Here is a 22002-nt window from a genome sequence, read left to right on the forward strand (position 1 = left end):
CCGAAATTCTTACTGCATTTCATTTTCTCCACACAAAGACTCAGAGAAATTTGCTGTTAGAAGTGCCTCAGCTGGGGGCAGTTTTTCCCCCCAGGGGACATTTGGCAATGTGTGGAGACATTTTTGGCTGTCATAACTGGCGGGGGAGGGGTACCATGACATCTAGTAGGTAGAGGCTGGGGATGCTGCCATTGAGAAACCCAACCTTCAGTGTTTCTGGATCAAGCCTAGATGATGTAAAAATCTCACATTCTTGTAGTACTTGAAGAGAATATCTTGGATATACTTGAATATATTCAGTAGTGAGAGGCTCACTACTTCACAAGGCCAGCTATTCTACTGTTGGAGAGCTCTGTTAGAAATTGTTTCCTTATGTTGGGTTGAAATCTGCCTTTCTATATGTGTCTTCTGTGGCTGGGCCAATAAATGGATTCCTTTCCCTACATGGAGGTATTTATAGTGAGCTCCCTTGAGAGTCCTTGGAGTTCTCACGTCCCTCAAAAGTCTCCACATTATGCCGGACCCCACGACTTACCTCTACATGTGCATGTGCTTTAGATGTCATGGTAAACTTTCTGATGGCAGACCCAAAGTCTTATTCTTCTTTGTTTCACAGCACTATAGCTAGTACAGTTAATTTAATTTTGTCATAGAAAGTGCCAGCTCTCTGAAATGACCGGCTCCAAGGAGATGATACTGCTGCTGGCACTGAGCGTCAGTAGACTTCAAATCTTAATCCTAGTACAATGCATTGTCCTTTATATTTTGTTTAGGGTATTTATAGGATGATCGCCTTTAAGGTGGAGATGGATTTTTTTTAGTTTGTGAAGTCTGTGAAAAAAATATTTATTTATAAAGCTAATAGAGAGCTCAGCATTATTTGTAGCATTCTTGCTTCTCACTTATGACTGCACAGTAAAGAAAATACCTTTTACTGCTCTCCTGTCCAGTTTGTTGGGTTAATTTGGGAGATGCTGTCAGTGACCTGGAATTGTGCCCACTTCCAATTAGCACTCTGTGTAACCATTGATTTCACTTTAAAAGTAATTACTGCAGATTTTCTCATCTACCCTGAACATAGCATACACATTTCTAATCCATACATTATTGTTCTCATCTAAAAGGAAAATTTTCTTTATGTTTTCAGACTTTAAGAATTTTTAAACTTATCTGGATATAACTTAAGACTTAAAGAAAAGCTGAAAAAATAGTACAAACATTGTGCATGTAATTTAACCAATTCCCCAAATGCTAACGTTTTAGCATGGTTGCTTTATTGTCTCTCTCTCTCCCCCCCGCCCCCATTTTCCTCTGAACCATTTCAGTAAGTTGCTAACAATACTTAACTGTGTATTTCCTAAAGAAGGTCAATGACATTCCCTCCTATAACCACAGTGTAGGAAATTAACATTGATGTAGTACTGTTGTCTAATCTGCTAGTTTTCCTACTAGTGTCTTTTATAGCAAAAGAAAAAAGCATGTTTCTAGTCTAGGATCTAAGTCAGAATCACACATTCCATTTATTTTCATGTTCTTTTAGTCTCCTTTAGTCTAGAACAGTTCCTCAGCCTTTCTTTGTTTTTGATGACCTTTACATGTTTTAAGACCGGCTATTTATTTTGTCAAATGTCCCTCATTTAGGTTTGTCTGGTGTTTCCTCATAATCAGATTAAGTCATACATTTTTGGCAGGAATGGCACAGAAGTGACGTTGTGTACTCAGTATAGCATATCCAGAGGCACATGTTTCCGTTTGTCCCATTGCTGGTGACATCACTATGATTACTTGGTTAAGGTGGTGTTTGTCCAGTTTCTACAATGTAAAGTTACTAGTTTTTCTTTTTCTATTTGTCTGATAGAGGAAATAGACACTTAAACTGAGAATTCCAACAATATGGTGGATAACACAGACAGATAGCCACGTTGCCATTGGAGCCAGTAACTGGAGTTCCAAGAAGACTCCCTGAGTTGATGACACGTCACCTGTGACTTAAGGAATGGTTATGAGCCAGTCAAGCAAAGGAAAATGGGGAGGATATTCTAGAAGGAATAGTACCACGAACATAGACATGGAGCCATGAAACTGCATGAAGTGTTCAGGAAATGACAATGGTTAGCAACTTGAGTTCTCAGATCATGGAGTCCCAAGATGGAAATCTGAGTACATCAGGTCTCACAGAAAGCTGGAACCAGAGGCCATGGTCTCTCTCAGATTTGTGGGTCTCTTTTGTCACTGAATTCTGTCGTCCCCTCTCCCGTAATTAACACACAGCCAAAAATAGCAGAAAAGTGGGGTATTAGGGGGAAAATCCTAGTATTTGATAGTCACAGAAGTTACATCATCAGGATGTACAATTTATTTTATTGTGCTAGAAGTTGATTCCTTCTCACAGAAAACGAAATTCGTCTTTGCAAAAAAGTCACTTTTTTTCTTGTGTTTTAGTATAAAAATAAAAATGTGAAAAATTGTGCAAATAAAACAAAAAATTAACCTGAATTTGGCTTTGAAGTACATCTCTGAGAAGCCTGCTATTCTTTGGCTTGCATAAGAAATCACAATTGTGGACTGGTAAAGCAGTGTAGCCTCTCTATCTTCTTTGATACCCAGCCAATTTAAAATTTTTATTTTATTGGCGACGCACTGATTTACCCAGCCATGAAGTAGCAGATGCACTCAGAGTGGCCAGGACTTTTCCAGGCTCCTGTCAAGAAACTGCTGTAATTCTCCAACAGTCTTCAAATTAAATTCATGCCAAGATATTTCATTTGTTCTCCACTCAGTAAGGTCATCTTTAAAAGATGAACATTAATGATACTGTCAGCAAGAAAGGGATTATGCAGGCTGGCCCCATGGCCTAGTGATTAAATTCAGCATGCTTTACTTTGGTGGCCCGGGTTCACAGGTTTGGATCCCAGGCATGGACCTATAGCACTTGTCAGCCATGCTGTGGTGGTAACCCACATATACAATAGAGGAAGACTGGCACAGATGTTAGCTGAGGGCTAATCTTCCTCAGCAAATAGATAAGAAAAGGATTATGAACATTTGTCTAAATTTCAGTGATGTCTAGGCAAAAATAAATTTGCAAAATAATTCTTCCGGGTTTCCAATACCCTATAAATTTCTCCCTAAGGGAAATTGCCATGTTTGAGATTCATGGAATCTCATTCTTCAGTGTTGGAATTTTTCACAGTTGTCTGCTTTTTACCTCTACTTGGGTGGAGTTATATATAGCATGGCCAAAAAGATTATAGATTCTTTTCTTTTTTCATCCACAATATTTAGTGTCTTTTATGTACCGGACACTGTGATCCCTACCTCATGGGGATGATTATTGTCCACTGGAGAAGACACACACAAAAAAAAACAGAGAGAAGGAGACAAGCCACAAATCAGTTAGCATCCATGCACCTAACTAAAGAGCCTTAAAATGAAATCTTTATAACGTTCATTTGGTCAAATAAGCCACATGAATTCTTTTTTTTAATTGAGTTAAAATTCATAAAAAATTCTTTTTTTAAATGGAGTTAAAATTCATAAAACATAAAATTAACCATTAACCATCTTAAAATGTACTATTCAGTGGCATTTAGCACCCACCTTCACAATATTGTCATCTCTATCTACTTCCAACACCGTTTCATCACGCCAAAAGGAAACTCTGAAGCGTTCTACCTAGTCACTCCTCATTTCTCTTCTCTCCAGCCTCTGTCATCCACTAGTCTACTTTCTGTGGCTGGATTTCCTTGTTCTAGGTTTTTCATATAAATGGAATCGTATAATATGTGGCTTTTTGTGTTTGGCTTCCTTTACTTAGCATAATATTTTTTTGTGGTTCATTTGCTGTAGCATGTATCAGTACTTCATTCCTTTTTATGGCTGAATAATATTCAATTACCAGCTGCATTCTTTATGTTTAAAAATTAACCCCTCCCTGTTGAACTGTTTTGGAGTGATGTTTCTATGATGAGAGTAGTTTAAAGATTCTGCTCTATTATGTTAACATACTTCTTTGGTTTTTAATGTTTTTGTTTTATTGATGTCATAATGGTTTATCACATTGTGAAATTTCAGTTGTACATTATTATTTGTAAGTCACCATATATATGTGCCCCTTTACCCCTTAGGCCCACCCCAGAACCCCCTTCCCCTCTAGTAACCACTAATCTGTTCTCTTTGTGTGTTAATCTCCCACATGAGTGAAATTATATGGTGTTTGTCTTTCTCTGTCTGGCTTATTTTGCTTACCATATTACCCTCAAGGTTCATCCATGTTGTTGCAACTGGGACAGTTTTCTCTTTCTTTATGACTGAGTAGTATTCCAACGTATATATATACCACATCTTCTTTATCCATCAGTCAATGGGCACTTGGGTTGCTTCCGTGTCTTGGCTATCATGAATAATGCTGCAATGAACATAGGGGTGCATAAGTCTCTGAATTGTTGATTTCAAGTTCTTTGGATGAATACCCAGTAGTGGGATGGCTGGGTTGTGTGGTATTTTTATTTTTAATTTTTTGAGAAATCTCCATACTGTTTTCCATAGTGGCTGTACCAGTTTGCATTCCCACCAGCAGTGTATGAGGGTTCCCTTTTATCCACAACCTCTCCAACATTTGTTATTTTTTGTCTTGGTGATTATAGCCATTCTAACGGGTGTAAGGTGATACCTAAGTGTAGTTTTGATTTGCATTTCTCTGATGATTAGTGATATTGAACATCTTTTCATGTGCCTGTTGGCCATCTGTATATCTTCTTTGGAAAAATGTCTGTTCAGATCCTGTGCCCAATTTTTGATTGTGGTGTTTGTTTCTTTGTTGTTGAGTTGTATGGGTTCATTATGTATTGTGGAGATTAACCTCTTGTTGTATATGTGATTTGCAAATATTTTCTCCCGTTGGTGGATTGTCTTCGTTTTGTTCCTGGTTTCCCTTGCCTTGCAGAAGCTCTTTAGTCTGATGAAATCCCATTTGTTTATTTTTTCTTTTGTTTCCCTTGCCCAAGTAGCTATGATATTTGAAAATATCTTTCTAAGACTGATGTCAAAGTGTGTTCTGCCTGTATTTTCTTCTAGGAGTTTTATTGTTTCACATCTTACCTTCAAGTCTTTAATCCATTTTGAGTTAATTTTTGTGTATGGAAAAGATAATGGTCTACTTTCATTCTTTTGCATGTGCCTGTTCAGTTTTCCCAACACCATTTATTGAAAAGACTTTCCTTTCTCCACTGTATCTTCTTGGCTCCTTTGTCAAAGATTAGCTGTACATAGATGTGTGGTTTTATTTCTGGGCTTCACTTCTTTTTTTACTTTTTTTTTCTGAGGAAGATTAGCCCTGAGCTAACTACTGTCAATCCTCCTCTTTTTGCTGGGGAAGACTGGCCCTGAGTTAACACCTGTGCCCATCTTCCTCTACTTTATACATGGGACACCTACCACAGCATGGGTTTTGCCAAGCAGTGCCATGTCTGCACCCGGGATCCAAACCAGCAAACCCCGGGCTGCCGAAGCAGAATGTGCGAACTTAACCGCTGCGCCACGGGGCCGGCCATGGGCTTTCACTTCTATTCCATTAATCTGTATGTATGTTTTTGTACCAGTACTGTGTTGTTTTGATTACTGTAGCTTTGTAGTGTATTTTGAAGTCAGGATTGTGATCCCTCCAGCTTTGTTTTTTTTCTCAGGATTGTTTTAGCTATTCAGGGTCTTTTGTTGCTCCATATGAATTTTAGAATTCTTTGTTCTATTTCCATAAAGAATGTTATTGGGATTCTGATTGGGATTGCATTGAATCTGTAGATTGCTTTAGGTAGTATGGGCATTAACTATGTTTATTCTTCAAATCCATGTGCATGGAATATCTTTCCATTTCTTTACGTCATCATTGATTTCCTTCAGTAATGCCTTATACTTTTCGTTGTATGGGTCCTTCACTTCCTCGGTTAAATTTATTCCTAGATATTTTATTCTTTTTGTTGCGAGTGTAAATGTGATTGTATTCTTGAGTTCTCTTTCTTTTAGTTTGTTATTAGAGTATAGAAATGCAACTGGTTTTTGTAAGTTGACTTTGTACCCTGCAACTTTGCTGCAGTTGTTGATTATTTCTAATAGTTTTCTGATGGAGTCTGTAGGGTTTTCTGTATATAAAATTCACGTCATCTGCAAACAGCAAGAGTTTCACTTCTTCATTGCCGATTTGCATACCTTTTATTTATTTTTCTTGCCTAATTGTTCTGGCCAAAACGTCCAGTACTATGTTGAATAAGAGTGGCGAGAGTGGACACCCGTGTCTTGTTCCTGTTCTCAGAGGGATGGCTTTCAGTTTTTCCGCATTGAGTATAATGTTGGCTATGTGATTGTCATATGTGGCCTTTATTATGTTGAGGTGTCTTCCTTCTATACTCATTTTATTTAGAGTTTTTATCATAAATGAATGTTGGATCCTGTCACCTGCTTTCTCTGCATCTATTGAGATGATCATGTGGTTTTTATTCCTCATTCTGTTAATGTGGTGTATCACATTGATTGATTTGTGAATGTTGAACCATCCCTGTGTCCCTGGTATAAATCCCACTTGATCATGGTGTATGACCCTTTTAATGTAATGCTGTATTCAGTTTGCCAACAGTTTGTTGAGGATTTTTGCATCTATGTTCATTAGTGATACTGGCCTGTACTTTTCCTTCTTTGTGCTGTCCTTGTCTGGCTTTGGGATCAGGGTGATGCTGGCCTTGTAGAATGTGTTAGTGTTCTGTCTTCTTCTATTTTCTGGAATGTTTGAGAAGGACAGGTATTAAAGCCTCTTTGAATGTTTGGTAGAATTCTCCAGAGAAGCCGTCTGATCCTGGACTTTTATTTTTGGGGAGGTTTTTGATTACTGTTTCAATCTCTTTCCTTGTGATTAGTCTATTCAGTTTCTCTATTTCTTCTTGATTCAGTTTTGGGAGGTTGTATGAGTCTAAGAATTTATCCATTTCTTCTAGATTGTCCAATTTGTTGGCATATAGTTTTTCAGTGTTCTCTTATAATCCTTTATATTTCTGTGGCATCTGTTGTAATTTCTCCTCTTTTCATTTCTAATTTTACTTATTTGAGCCTTCTCTTTTTTTTTCTTAGTGAGTCTGGCTAAGGGTTTGTCAATTTTGTTTATCTTCTCAAAGAACCAGCTCTTAGTTTTATTGATCCTTCCTACTTTTTTTTTAAATTTCAGTTTAGTTTATTTTTGCTCTAATTTTTATTATTTCTCTCCTTCTGCTGATTTTGGGTCTTGTTTGTTCTTCTTTTTCTAGTTTTGTTAGGTGTAATTTAAGATTGCTTGCTTGAGATTTTTCTTGTTTGTTAAGGTGGGCCTAGATTGCTATGAATTTCTCTCTTAGGAATGCTTTTGCTGCATCACATATGAGTTGGTATGGAGTATTTTCATTTTCTCCAGATATTTTTTGATTTCTTCTTTAATTTCTTCAGTGATCCTTTGGTTACTCAGCAGCATGTTGTTTAGTGTCCACATATTTGTCGTTTTCCCAGCTTTTTTCTTGTAGTTGACTTCTAGTTTCATAGGATTATGGTCAGTAAAGGTACTTGATATGATTTCATTCTTCTTAAATTTATTGAGGCTTGCATTGTTTCCCAGCATATGGTCTATCCTTGAGAATGTTCCATGTGCACTTGAGAAGAATGTGAATTCTGCTATTTTTGGATGGAGTGTTCTCTATATATCTATTAAGTCCATGTGGTCTAATTTTTCATTTTATTCTAGTATTTCCTTATCGACTTTCTGTATGGATGATCTGTCCATGATGTAAGTGGGGTGTTAAGGTCCCCTACTATTACTGTGTTGCTGTTAATATCTCCTTTTAGGTCTGTTAATAGTTGCTTTATGTACCTTGGTGCTCCTGTGTTAGTTGCATATATATTTATAAGTGTTAGGTCCTCTTGGTGGATTGTCCCTTTTATCATTATATTCTGCCCCTCTTTGTCTCTCATGCCTTTTTTATGTTGAAGTCTACTTTGATATAAATATGGCAACACTTGCTTTCTTTTGTTTTCCATTAGCTTGGAGTATCATTTTCAATCCCTTCACTCTGAGCCTGTGTTTGTCTTTAGAGCTGAAATGTGTTTCCTGGAGGCAGCATATTGTTGGGTCTTGTTTTTTAATCCATCCAGCCAGTCTCTGTCTTTTGATTGGAGAATTCAATCCAGTTACATTTAGAGTGATTATTGGTATATGAGGGTTTAATGCTGCTGTTTTATCAATTGTTTTCCGGTTGTTCTGTATTTCCCTTGTTTCTTGTCTCATGTATTTTGGACTGCCAATTCAGTTTGGTTGTTCTCTATGATGGTTTTCTCAGTTTTCTCTTTATTTATCATTTGTGTTTCTCTTCTGATTTTTTGTTTAGTGTTTACTGTGAGACTTGTATAAAAGATCTTGTAGATGAGATAATTCATTTTCTGATAGCTTTTTATGTCCTTAGTCTAAGCAGGTTCCATTCCTTTCCTCTTCCCCATCTAAGTTATTGTTGTCACAATGTATTCTGTTATGTATTGTGATTTTGTGGTTAAAATGAAGTGATTATAGTTATTCTTGGTTTTCCTTGCTTTTATCTTTAATGTTATAAATTAAGTGTTTCCTAACCTTTTCTGATACAGACCTGCAATTTTCTGATTTTGTCTGCCTCTTTATTTCGTTGCTCAAGCTTTGTAAACCTTTTATTTTTGTTTTTCAGGTATGAAGGCCTTCTTGATCATTTCTTGTATCTGGCGGGGGTCGGGGGGATCTTGTGATGATGAACTCCCTCAGCTTTTGTTTATCTGGAAAAGTTTTTATTTCCCCATCATATCTGAAGGATATTTTGGCTGGATAGAGTATTCTTGGCTGAAGGTTTTTGTCTATCAGCGTTTTGAATATATCATTCCCCTCTCTCCTAGCCTGTAAAGTTTCTGCTGAGAAATCCACTGAAAGCCTGATAGGGGTTCCTTTGTAGGTTATTTCTTTTGCCTTACTACCCTTAATATTTTTTCTTTGTCGTTGACTTTTGACAGCTTTTCTAACATATACCTTGGAGAAGGTCTTTTTACATTGATGTAATTAGGACTTCTATTAGCTTCGTTTAGTTGCAGTTCAAGCTTCTTCCCCAAGTTTGGGAAGTTCTCAGCTGTTATTTCTTTGAGCAAGCTCTCTACTCCTTCTTCCCTCATTTCTCCCTCTGGAATACCTATCATTCTTATGTTGCATTTCCTAATTGAGTCAGATATTTCTTGGAGAATTTCGTTTCTTTTTAGTCTTAGTTCTCTCTCCTCCTCCATCTGAAGCATTCCTATATTTCTGTCCTCTAAATTGCCAATTCTGTCCTCCATAATATCAGCTCTGTTATTTATGGCTCCAGATTTTTCTTTGTCTCACTCATTGTGTTTTTCACCTCCAACATTTCTGATTGGTTTTTCTTTAGTTTCCATCTCTTTTGTGAAGAATTCCCTCTGTTCATTAATTGTATTCCTGATTCATTGAACTGTCTTTCAGAGTTTTCTTGTAACTCGTTGAGTTTTTTTATGATAGCTGTTTTGAATTCTCTCTCATTTAGATTGTAAATTCCTGTGCCTTCAGGATTGATTTCCAGGTGTTTGTCTTTTTCTTTTTGGTCTGGAGTATTAATATACTTTTTTATACTATTTGTTGGGGTGGATTTCAGTCTTTGCATAGTGGTAGTGTTTGGTCACAGATTCCACCTGCTACCACTGTGGCTGTGCAGGAGCTGTGTAGCCTGAGCCTGCTGTGATCCCTAGCAGCTCTGCCTGCCCAAGCCTGGGCCACTCCTTGGGACCACAGTGGCACTGTGGGCTGTCCCACTGGATGTGAAAGCAATCACGTGGGTGCTGAGGGCTGCCACTGCCGCTGCCTGCTCCTACAGCCCTGCTGAGGTATGCTCCCACCTTCAGGCCTGCAGCAGTACTATGGGCATTCATGGCAGCCAGGAAATCGTTCACCCAGCTGTGTAGATCCACTGCCAGCTCTTCTTAAGTGACTCTGGCTGTTGTGCTGGGTAGGCAGGTCTTCTCCATGGGGTCCAAGCTTGGGCCACTCTTTGGGACTGCAGCAGCACTGTGGGCTCTCCCACCAGATGGTAAAGCGATAACGTGGGAGCTCAGGGCTGCTGCCTCTTGCTCCCACAGTCCCACTGAGACGCACTCCCACCTTTGGGGCTTCAGAGGTACTATGGACATTCATGGCAGCCCAGAAATCTTTCACAAGGGTGCACAGATCTGCTGATGCCTATTCCAAGGTTGCAAAGGCTGTTGTGCTTGGTGGGCAGGTCCTCCCCACGAGACCGAGCCTGGGCCACTCCCTGGGACTATGTTGGCACTGTGGCCTCTCCCACTGGATGGGAAAGTGATCACGTGGGGGCTCAGGGCTGCCATCACCTGTTCCTGCAGTTGCACTGAGGTGTGCTCCCACTCTTGGGGCCACAGCCGTACTATGGGTACTCTAGCCAGGAGGGTAGTCGCACTTATGCACAGGGCTGCCAGGGGGGCCAGAGAGTGCTCACCTGTCTTCACCACCTCCCCAGGGGCAGTTCATCCACTTTCATATTTATAGCTGTGCTGGTCTCTCAGGTGTCCTCTTGTGCTGTGTGGGTATCCTCTGTTGATCAACAAATGCCCATTTAGTTGTAGTTTGAAGAGGGAGAGATAAAGGGATCGGCTTACTCTGCCATGTTACTTACATCACCTGTGAGCATACATGCTTATTGCAGAGAAAAATTTTGTATTCTGCTTGCATACCTTGTCAAAATCTTTTAACAAGTTACTGATTCAATTCTCTGATTCTGAGAACTTGGCAATGACAGCAGACAAGACTTCCATCAACATTGTGGGCAAATAATTGCTATCAATTCATGCCATTGTAGAAAACCATGAGTTGGGGTGACTGGTGGAGACTTTTCTGCCTGTCACAGATGCAGTCTGTGCATAGGACACTACGAGTTTGCTTCCGTTTTTCAGCATAGATCTGCTTTACCACTTCTAAAACATCAACAGCCTTTGCTCTTTCCAAAAGGGGCTTAGAAAATAAGATTGTTTCCTTTGTCAGCATCGGTGTTCACATTGCTTGTGAAAACTAGAGTTTATTGCCCAGGACAATAGTCATCGTCCCATTGGAGTGCTTGGCAGAGAAACGGTGTTTCTACCCATTTCCTGAGATATAAGATATTAGTGAAATACTTGTGATTCTGATGTTGATGAGTTTTAGTGTTTGACAGAGATACTGTTCCCATTTTTCTCCTGGCCCAGACATCACTCTTTTTAGACCACATGGCGTCATCCTCATATTTCCTCTACTAGGTGACCTCTTTTATCTGGCAGGATAATAGGCGAGCCTGTAGGATGCCTCAAGACAGACTTTTATGTTGGGACAAGTTATATTTTAGTAAAGTTAGTTCCAGCCTTTTATCTCATGCCTTGTCTTGATAAACAGTGTGAGTTGCCAGTGTTTCCAAGATAGACTGTTTGTTGCATCCATGCTTCCACTGCAGAGCACTTTGCCGCAGAGAAGCACATTTGTCCCATCATGCTCAGTGACAATAATAAGACCAAAGCTCATGTGAACTTTGTCATACATCCTGATGTAAACAAATTTTAAATATATTTGACATTAAAAAAAGTTTTTGTGAGGCCGGCCCCGTACTCAAGTTGTTAAGTTTGTATGCTCTGCTTCGGCGGCCCGGGGTTTCACTGGTTCAGATCCTGGGCGCAGCCATGGCACCGCTCATCAGGCCATGCTGAGGTGGTGTCCCACATGCCACAACTGGAAGGACTGACAACTAAAATATACAACTATGTACTGGGGGAATTTGGGGAGAAAAAGAAAAAAAAAGTTTTTTCTTTCACAGATGACTATTTTCAAAACAACACTTCTTTCCTGGAAGAAGCCAGGAAAAAAATATTTTCTGTATTACTGATTCATAGATTGCCTGAGACTTTTCTCTACATGCTAGTATTTTATTGTCCCCAAGTTAAGAGTCTCTAACAGAGTTTTGAAAGAATATTCAATTAAATTATGCTTCTCTCATTCAGGGGGAATGAGTAATAGATTCATGTTTTTTACAGATTAGGTGGACAATATTTGATACCCATTGTCAGGTCACTCTACCTCTGAACTTAAATGAAGTAAGAAATTTGGCAAGAATAGAGTCCCACTATCCAGGAGAAGAGAGAACAATCTGGTTCAATCCACTTTCTCCCAGAACATTCTTCAGATTGAGGCAATTAGTTTTAAAATGAGTGGAGTTATCAGAGTCTCCATATTCCTATAAGATTGTGGAAAGGTTGAAAGTCAAATAAAAGTCAAACTTGTTCCATGTATAATTTCTTCTTGAAGATGCCAGACCAAAGGCAATAGTGATCTAGCACTTATATTTGTTGTCATCTGTTGAGACTAGAATTCTCCTTGGGATGTATTATAATTTTTTAAATATTAAATTTTTTTTTGAAGGAGTTTGTACTTACTAAGTTTGTGTAATAACATATGCATTCCATTTGAAGTTACTATGCCAACTTTTCGAAGACTTTTTAGCTTCTCCATAGTTTCTAATAAACTGAGAGATCAAATGAATACTCCTCCACTTGCCCAGCTATTGGGCATTATGGCTGCTTTCAGCCCATCCAACGTCTGTAGACATTTAAAGAGAACCCCTCTCCAGAAGATGCTTTGAGCCCAGTGGCATTCTCCAACCTCAGGTTACTTACTTAACTGGAGAGGCCTTCAATCTATTTTAACATATTTCTTTCCCTAATGTCACCCTTCTAATAATGTATATGTTCTAATTCAGGGACAGCAACATTGGGGTCAGAAAAATCAATGAGAGAGTAACTATAGACACTGAAACTCTCTCAGAACCTTGAAACGTCAAATGGGCAAGACTGAATGTCTGCAAAGTTACATTAAAGATGTTCCTTCTCTGAACAGGGTTAGTAGTCAGCTCGGGCTGTGGTAACAAAAATACCACAAACTGGGGGGCTTAAACTGCAGAAATGTATTTCCTCACAGTTCTGGAGGCTGGAAGTCCAAGATTAAGGTGTCAGCAGGTTTGGTTTCTTCTGAGACTTCTCTCCTTGGCTTGCAGATGGCTGTCCTTTTTTGCTGTGTCCTCGCATGGTTTTTCCCCTGTATGTGTGCACGCAGTCCTGGTGTCTCTTCCTCCTCTTATAAGGGCACCAGTCCTGCTGACTTAGAGCCCCACCCTTATGAGCTCATTTAACCTTAATTACCTCCTTAAAGGCCCTGTCTCCATATACAGTCACATTGGGGGTTAGGCCTCAGCATCTTAATTTTGGGGACACACAATTCAGTTCATAACAAGAGTCATGGTAATAGCTACCATTCACGGGGCTCTTTGTGTGCTGGGAATTGTGGCAGATAGTTCCCACCTGTTATCTCATTCAAATCTTAAAATAGGTCTGCAAGTTTTTTACCACAGTTAAAAAATTCTAGAGCCCAGCCCAGTAGCTTAGTGGTTAAGTTTGGCATGCTCTACTTCGACAGCCCAGGTTTGTGGGTTCAGATCCTTGGCATAGACCTAAACCACTCATCAAGTCATGCTGTGGTAGCGACCCATATACAAAATAGAGTGAGACTGGCACAATGTTAGCTCAGAGCCACTCTTCCTCAAGTAAAAAGAGGAAGATTGGCAATAGATGTAGCTCAGGGCCAATCTTCCTTACCAACAAAAGGATTTCTACAAGACAAGCAGTATTCTCCCCTGTTTAACAGATGAGGAAATGAGTTAACATGTGATAAGCCACACAAAGTCAGGCTCTGAAGCCTAGTTTTATAGAGTACACCCCTATGCTCATAACTCTTAGGTTTATCAGTGATTATCATATCTGAAGAAAGAATACGTCACTAAGAAGATTTTTCTACCTAGATCAAGAGTCAAAGAAGCATTCTTGAACAGCATATGTTCAGCTGAGTTCAGGGAAAGAAGGGCTTCTCAAAGGATGTGAACTGAAGTCCCTGCTATGGACAGAATGTTTGTGTCCCCTCAAATTCATATGTTGAAACCTAACCCTCAGTGTGATGGTGTTTGGAGGTGGGGCCTTTGGGGGGTGATTAGGTCACGAATGAGATTAATGCTCTTATAAAAGGGACCATAGAGAAATCCCTTGCACCTTCCACCATACGAGAAAACAGTAGAAAGATGGCCATCTGTGAACCGTGAAGCGAGCTCTCACCAGACACCGAATGTGTCAGTGCCTTTGCTCTTGGACTTCCCAGCTTCAGAGCTGGGAGAAATAAATGTTTATGAGCCACCCACTGTATGGTATTCTGCTACAGCGGCCCAGATGGTCTAAGACAGTCCCCTTGGAGAGGCCATTCCAGTAGTAGAGAAGGGCACCTTGTGTCCATACTTCTTCAGGTGTGGTCCAGACCAGCAGTTTCAGCATTTCCTGGGAACTTGTTAGAAATGGCAAGCCCCAGCCCAGTCCTGAATCAGAAACTCTGGAGATAGGGCCCGGCAATCTGTGTTTTAACCAGCCCTCCAGGCGAGTTTTGATGCTTCTGGTTTGAGAAGAACTGCTTGTGCTGTTTTCGTGGAGAGCACTGCTTAAAGTCAGCCGATGCCTCTTCTTCTGGTTCCATGTAGCCACTGACCGTAATTTATGTACCCACACTACGGGTACAGGGTTTGCTAGTTCCCTTTATAAATATTTTTCTGATCGTAAATTCTTAAGATGATTTATACATCAGTGTCTTGTGAGTTTGATGAGCAAGTCCATCTAGCTGAGAATGATCCATTCTAAGCTTATAGAGGAAGTCTGCTTTCTAAGCCTGTGAAGCAGAGGCCCAGACTGCGATCCAGGGTAGATTCGCTCAGGTAGATGCCATGCAGTGCAGCTGCCCAGCAGCAGGCATCCTACCACACCCTCACGGGGCTCTCTCTTTCCTGTACTTGCAACCCAGAGGAAGGAATTACAGACCAGCAAAGAACAGGTGATGCTCAGTTCTCCTGGTACCTGCATTATAGACACAAGTGAAATGTTTCCTAGTCTTGTTTCATGGGCTATGTTGCATGTAGCAGTAAAAGAGCTGGGCATTTTTGAATTTGATTAGACAGTTATTACTTACAGATTAGTTCAGAGTGGTGATCCTAACTGCTGTGACTAAAGCTTTTGGTGATTGCTTTTGGCATTTCTGGCCCTCTAGACTCTGAAAATCACTGAGTGCTTATGATTATAAAGTTAAGAGAGCCTTATGTGGACTGGTATGAGTATTAGTATTTGAGATAAATACATACTCATGAGAGCGAAGGACAGGGGCTTCCAGGAAATTATCGTGCGGTCGTTGCAAATGGGCGGAGTGATCTGTTCTATACAGATGACAAGTCACGCTGTTGGGGATAATTAGAGAAAACAGGAACAAAGTTGAGAAAAGGAGAGGGAGGCAGAGCTGACGGCAGAGGACATGATTTGTCAACTCAGCCTTGGAAAGTGTTGGCGATGCCAAGGGGGAGCACACCAGGACCTTGGAGTCATGCTCACAGCTAGGCCTTACAGTCCTTGGGGAGAAGGGAGCCGGACCGCAGGCGAGCGGGGCTGACAGGCCAGTGGGGGCTATCCTGCTACATTCTGGAGTTGTCGTGGGCAGAGTCTGGGTATTATCGAGGGGGGTTGGAACAACACAGGGATATGTGGGGATTTGCCCCTCTGCTTCAGATGAGCTAAACGTGTAAAAAGAAAAATAAGTTACCTAAAGTTCTTTTTGTCTTAAATTCCCAGTATTTAAAAGTTTATAGTGTGTCAACGATGTTGAATGGCAAAATATCCCTTTTAAAATAAGCTATCTTTATTGTTTTATTTTACCCCGTGTAAAAGTATTTGTAAAAATATATATTTTATGCTTTTATATAATTGTGTGAGTAGATTTATAAAACAAATTGTTAACATGACTTCAGAGGAGTGGGGTTGGAGGAGACCAGGGGGATCGTCAGCTTGTTCTGTACACCTCTTTATTGTAGGGCTTGTACAACAAGCCTATAACTATTGTTAACTCCATAAAATGCATCTTAAATTTTATAAGAGCTTTCAAAGTTCGCTCACAAACTCAGGCCCCAGTTCTCTTTTTCTTGTAAATCTCAAGTTCCTCAAATATGAATTCTCCTGCCATGAGAAATTAGAAACATAGACCCAAAGTCTGGGCAAAGATTGTGATAGTCAGATCAGCATAGATAGGGCAAAGTTTCCAGCCAGGAGAACACTCAGGAGAATTGAATGGAAGGCCAAATTATCAGGCTAAAAATATTATCAAACGAAATTCGAAATGAGGAGAATCAGCATGAAGAGTTAAGTAAGCTATGTGTTTGTGTGCGCTTGAAAGAGAGAGAAATTTAGATCCCTCTGTTTGATGCATTCTAGACCCACCCAGAGCAGCCTCCAGAGTCTGCCCAGGGAGTATGCCCGAGAATTCTGGTGCCTGAATTTTGACTTGAGATATTGTAATTTATAATAAGAAATTGGTCTTTGTCCCATTCCTGGCACAGAGCTCTTAAAACCCTTGGAATTTCCCAAGTGAAATGAGTGATAAAGGAGTGTCTTTTGTTATTCATAACAAGCCCCTTTCAACCACACCAGAGTTCAAGTTAATGAGGTGACTTTGGGGGAAAAGTCCCTTAAGGATGGGGGGGCTAGTTGCCAGGGGAACCAACCAGGTGATTATAAGGTTGGACCTCCAGGGAGGGGAGAGGGGATGGAGGCTGAGTTAATCACTAATGGCCAGTGAATGGCCATTACTAATGAAGCCTCCATAAAAAACTCTAACTGAAGGTGTTTGGAAAGATTCTGGATTGCTGAACACATGGAGGTGCTGGGAGGTGACAGACCTGGGGAGGGCATGGAAGCTCTGCAGCCTTCTCCTACACCCTGCCCTGTGCATCTCTTCTATCTGGCCGTTCCTGAGTTGTATCCTTTTCTAATAAACTGGTAATCTAGTAAGTAAACTGTTTTCTGAGTTCTGTGAGCCATTTTAACAAAGTGTTGAACCTGAGGAGGGGTTGTGGGAACCTCCAGTTTACAGCCAGTCAGTCAGAAGTGCAGGTGACAACCTGCACTTGGGATTGGCATCTGACATGGGGGACAGTCTTGTGGGACTGAGCACTTAACCTGTGGGATCTGACACCATCTCCTGGTTGTGACAGAACTGAATTAAGTTGTGGAACACCCAGTTGGTGTCCAAAGAGAACTGGAGAATTGATTGGTGTGGGGGAAATGCCCGCACACTTGGTGGTGAGAAGTATTCTGAGCAGAGTAGAGTATGAAAAAGAGGGTTTTTTTCTTTCACTTAATTTCTCCTCTATCTGTAGGCATGTATTAATAATAACAAAAATAGTAGTAATAATGGCTATTAAATATTGAAATGGCATTTACTGTGTTCTGAGCATTCCTCATGTAAGGACTCAGTCTCACAAGAATCTTTTGAAGTAGGCACCATTATGACCTACAGTTTATAAATAAAGAATCCAAGATGTAGAAAGTTTAAGTAACTTCCCCAAGCTCCCAAGTGGTGGAGTTAAAAATCATAGGTATCTGACTCCAGATCCTAAAAGTTAAACCTTTGCTCTCACTGGCCTCCCCACCCAGGAGGGTTTCTTTGAGAGGCTAAAATCAAAACCCTACCTCATATTGGTCATATCCTTTGTCAGACTCATATTTATATTTATATTGTATCATTTGTGAATGTCTTTTCTGTTTGGACAGATTATGGTGGTTTGAGGTGAGGAGCCATTTTTCCCTATTTATTTTGTATTCTTATATTACCCAGATACACTTGATAAGTGGTTTTTGAATGAATGAACCAAACTGTTTGCCTAATTCACTATGCACCTCTTTAAGTGTGTAAGGAAAAGATAACCATAGACCCTTGCATTGCCAGATCTAGAAGCTCTCTTAATATCAGAACCAACTTCCTTTCTTTGATCTTTAGAGCTAGACATGGTGTTTGCAAAATTTAATCCATTTACTCCCAAATGTGGAACCAAAGAGCTAGAATTATAACAATTGAAGTTGCCAGTATTATCATGTCTAGTTGTGTTTGCTTTATCTTTGTATATTTTATTTTCTGAATTTCTGACCAATACAAGGCAATGTTTTGGCATATTAGATTCTGAGTTCCGTCACTGAATTCATAATAGCAAAAATATTTTATCATTTAAAAAATCCATATAAAGCCAGAAGTTGGGAAGTCCCTGGCGTTGGCATGCTTCCCAGGCCTCTAGTGTTTCAAGTCACCACCAAAGAACCTACAAAGGAAGGCCAAGCTCCCCATCTTTTTTCCCAAAGTTCACTTATTGTGCACCCTATAGACAACATTACCTGAACTTGAGATGAGCAAAGAACAGTTCACATAGAAAAGGAGGAAAAAGGCGGATGGGGACCATAACAAAATGGTACACTTTCCTACCTATGTGCTTATTTACATAATTGTGTTTTTATAACATTTCCTGTACTTTTCTGTAAGCTGTAGCTGCCCTAATTATAGATTTTCAAGAGAACACTTCATTGTACCCCAAATTATATAGTACTTTTAAAAGGTACCTTCTTACTGGTTTACCAGATACCTTATAAACTTGTAATTACATAAAACAATTCAGGATACAGAATAGAAACAGCCTGTACTGTTAACAGATGTTGGTATTGTTACATAATTGAGTACAAGGCTTTCAAAGATGTATAATATTTTTCTTGTGTAAAAAAGAAAGAAATGACTCATTATAGTCATAATGTGTCACGGAGACTCCCGATCAAACAGAAGGCACACTTTCTATTTTGTGAGCTCTCTACAGTACATTGTCAATGGCCTTGCCTCTGTGAATGGGAAAGTGCTACTTATTCCAGCAAATTACCTTTGTGGCACCTGTCCCTGCTTGTTAGACAGCTTGTGGGCACCTGGGTGAAGCAGAGGCTGGGCCCCTTTATCGTGGCACACCTGCACGTGGTGTCCCCACAGCGCCCAGCTCCGGGGGAGCTCGCCCCGTGAACAGACCCGCACCTTCAGGAACCCGCTGAGGACTGTTCTTGGCGCTCTCTTTCCTGCGGACTGGGGGTGGGGCTGGCTCCCTGGACAGCAGCTTTTCTTCTTTTCCATCATTTTTGGGTCTGTGTTTAAGACACAAGTGATTCAAACTACAGGAAAGGTAACTTCAGTGGAACACAGCTGAGGAAATAAATCCTGTTACTAAGTGCTGAGTTTAATGTTTCATTTCAACTTAATTTTCAGCACTATTGTTGAAAAAGAAAAGTTGTTTATCTTAGGATATTAGGTTAGATGTTTGTATTATTGACATCTCCATGGTTTCCCCTCTAGAGGAAAATGTCTTTTGAGAACAAGCCAGAGATACATATAACTTACCAGTCCACTCATTCCTTCAAAGATTTTCATATTAGCCTTAAGGTGGGTCTTCTTTTTCTCTAAGGAAACTTTCCCTTTTTTAACAAGGATTTTGAAAGATGAGTTACTGAAATGGGCTTCATGTGTTATTGTGGTTTTGTTTTGTTGGAATTTTCTTCCCACCTCTCTTTTTGTGATTCTTCCCTCAAAAACTGTCCTTAATGAAATCATTGCTACCATGGAGGCTCCTTGTGGCACACTGATTGGTCCAGCAAAAGACTGAAGTTCAAGAACCAACTTGGCAGTAAAAGAATAAAACCTTGAGTATAGATTGATTCATAAATGTAAGTGGACGAGTGTTGAAAGCGACGCATTATGTCACTGCAACATATTGACATTATCAATTATATGTCATTAAACAGCTAAGCTAACTGAATGGTTTACTTTGTGTTTAACTGCCTTTTTCAATTAAAGGGAGCGAATGCTGAGGAACTGAGACACAACCTCAGAAACCATATATTTTCTCCTGTTAACACCAGCATCGCGTGAGGGTGTGTTGGCTGTTGCTGCGGGCTGTACTGTTCTAGTTTAAATGGTTTAAACAAGTGATTAATGACTGGGAGCAGGCCGTTACACTGTTTCCAGATCTTTCCTTCACTGCACTTCCATTTGTGTCACCCGGCTGCACACTTGGGAAGTCTTATTTCACAGTAGTTCACACTATTTTGCTGACATTTGTTTCCATATCCAGGGCCCTTGATGTTTCTTCATAGCTTCTTTTAAGTATTCTTTAGCAAGATGACCCAAACCTTAAACTGTTGAATGTGCTATTGCAATACAGCTCTTCTCTTGCCTCCAACAAAGAACTTCTAGGCTTTTTCCAGGTTTCATGGTGATAACTTGAACCAGACCTTCTAGTTTCTTGGGACATTGTTTTATTGTCTTGCAAGTCAATATGGTATTCGTATTTCACAAAGCTGAACTATACATAGTATTTCTCAAATGTGCACTTGCAATAAATGGATGTATTAACTGTTACTCTGAAGTTGAGAATTTGGACTGTTCAGTGACCCACTGTATTGGTTCTCTGTGTAAAATTTTGTTATAACAGTGCTAATTACCAAGCAGCTGAATCTGTGAAAGGGTGCACAGCAGTAATTTGCACCTTACTGTTGATTTGCTATTAAAAAAATTATGAACACATACACGGGGTGCATGCACTTGATTTATGAACTTCCAACGAGCACGTTTATCTGTGGATCTTTAACAGTGCGACTTTTTGAGGAGAGCATTTGGTTTCTATGTTTTGCTTCTGAGATGTTCATTTTACCCTAATAAGAGCTGTTAAGTGCTGAACAGGACATTTTAAAAAGGAAGAGTAGCAGTTTGTAGTGAGACTGAAGCTTTTAAATTACTACGTGCTTTTGTTTATTATTTTTGCTAGTTTTAGAAAAAACAAGAAAAAAAGATCTGCTTTCTAGTTCCTTCCTATCGATGTGAAATCATGAACTGGAATAGTCAGATTTTAGTGTTTTGGTGCTGGTGTTGAAATCATTGTTTCAACGGCAGATGGAAATGATTCTGTTCTGTTGGATTCACATCCTGAATAAATGCTCCACATAATTGGAGTCTATAGCGACCTAAACCGGCAGAGTTTCAGTTTGTGTTTTGTCTGCTTTGGTCTAGGAGAACAACTTCGAGTCTTGGGAAAGAACTGATTTTGCCGGCGGCTGGGTGGGACACGCCCCTGCAGGTAGTCTGCAAGTGCTACTTACTAACCCAGGGGCCGGAAGCCCAGATGGGGAGTTCTGACTGTTTGAAAACTACGCAGTCCATGTTTTTACTAGTGTATATTCAGATTAATTCCACATACCTCTTATTTGGATTTCTTGTAGCCAGGAACTTTTAAAAGCTTTTGTGTTTTTAAAAAGGAATGTGAAAAATTAAATTTTCTTTCCCTGGTACAAGAGTTTTTCTGTACTTTTAAGAAATCCTGCCCCTGGGCAGAAAGGGAAGTTCTCAAAGGAACCTCATCTCCATATGGTTTTACTCGATAATCCTTTATCCACCATCTTCTGCTCTCATTCCTTTGCTTTCTTGCCTGTGGCTACATTTCTATCTCTGCATCAATTAGCACAGTGATTTATACAACAAGCAAGCAGTTTAGAGGTAATGGTACACAATTAACATCTCATTCCACCATAAAGGGTATGCTAAATACCCCAGTCATTGCTTTCTCTGCCTGGAATTGAAGTAAGTGTTTGTCCTAATTCATATGCTATCTGATGTGAAGTGGGCCTGCTTTGTGCTACACTACACCATTAATCTAATTACAGATAGCTGCAAATGAAGCGCTGTCTGAGCTGGGAGACTGAAGAAAATAGCCTTTTGTCATTTAGCATGACTCTGTGAAGCAAGATCACACTTTACAGGGCAATACTGCAAAATGGAAATCTCAATAATATTGCTGCCTGTTGCATCTTGTCTAATTACAGCAGCATTGTAAACACAACTGGGCTCTGATAGAAATAGAGCTGTAGAGATGCTGTCGTGTGGGTTGTCGGAGAAAGTCCTCCGAGTGCTGTTGGATTAAATGATGCATCCTGATTGACAGCTACCTTGAGACTGTG

At 39.9% G+C, this 22002-nt stretch overlaps 1 protein-coding gene across 4 annotated transcripts in view; it reads left to right on the plus strand.

Annotated features, from left to right (window-relative positions):
• PCCA (propionyl-CoA carboxylase subunit alpha) overlaps positions 1 to 22002 on the plus strand; it is a 394848-nt gene that overhangs the window by 353526 nt on the left and 19320 nt on the right. The gene's annotated exons all lie outside the window — the stretch shown is intronic.

The sequence above is a fragment of the Equus asinus genome, chromosome 11, assembly GCF_041296235.1.
Source record: "Equus asinus isolate D_3611 breed Donkey chromosome 11, EquAss-T2T_v2, whole genome shotgun sequence".
Classification (NCBI taxonomy): Eukaryota; Metazoa; Chordata; class Mammalia; order Perissodactyla; family Equidae; genus Equus; species Equus asinus.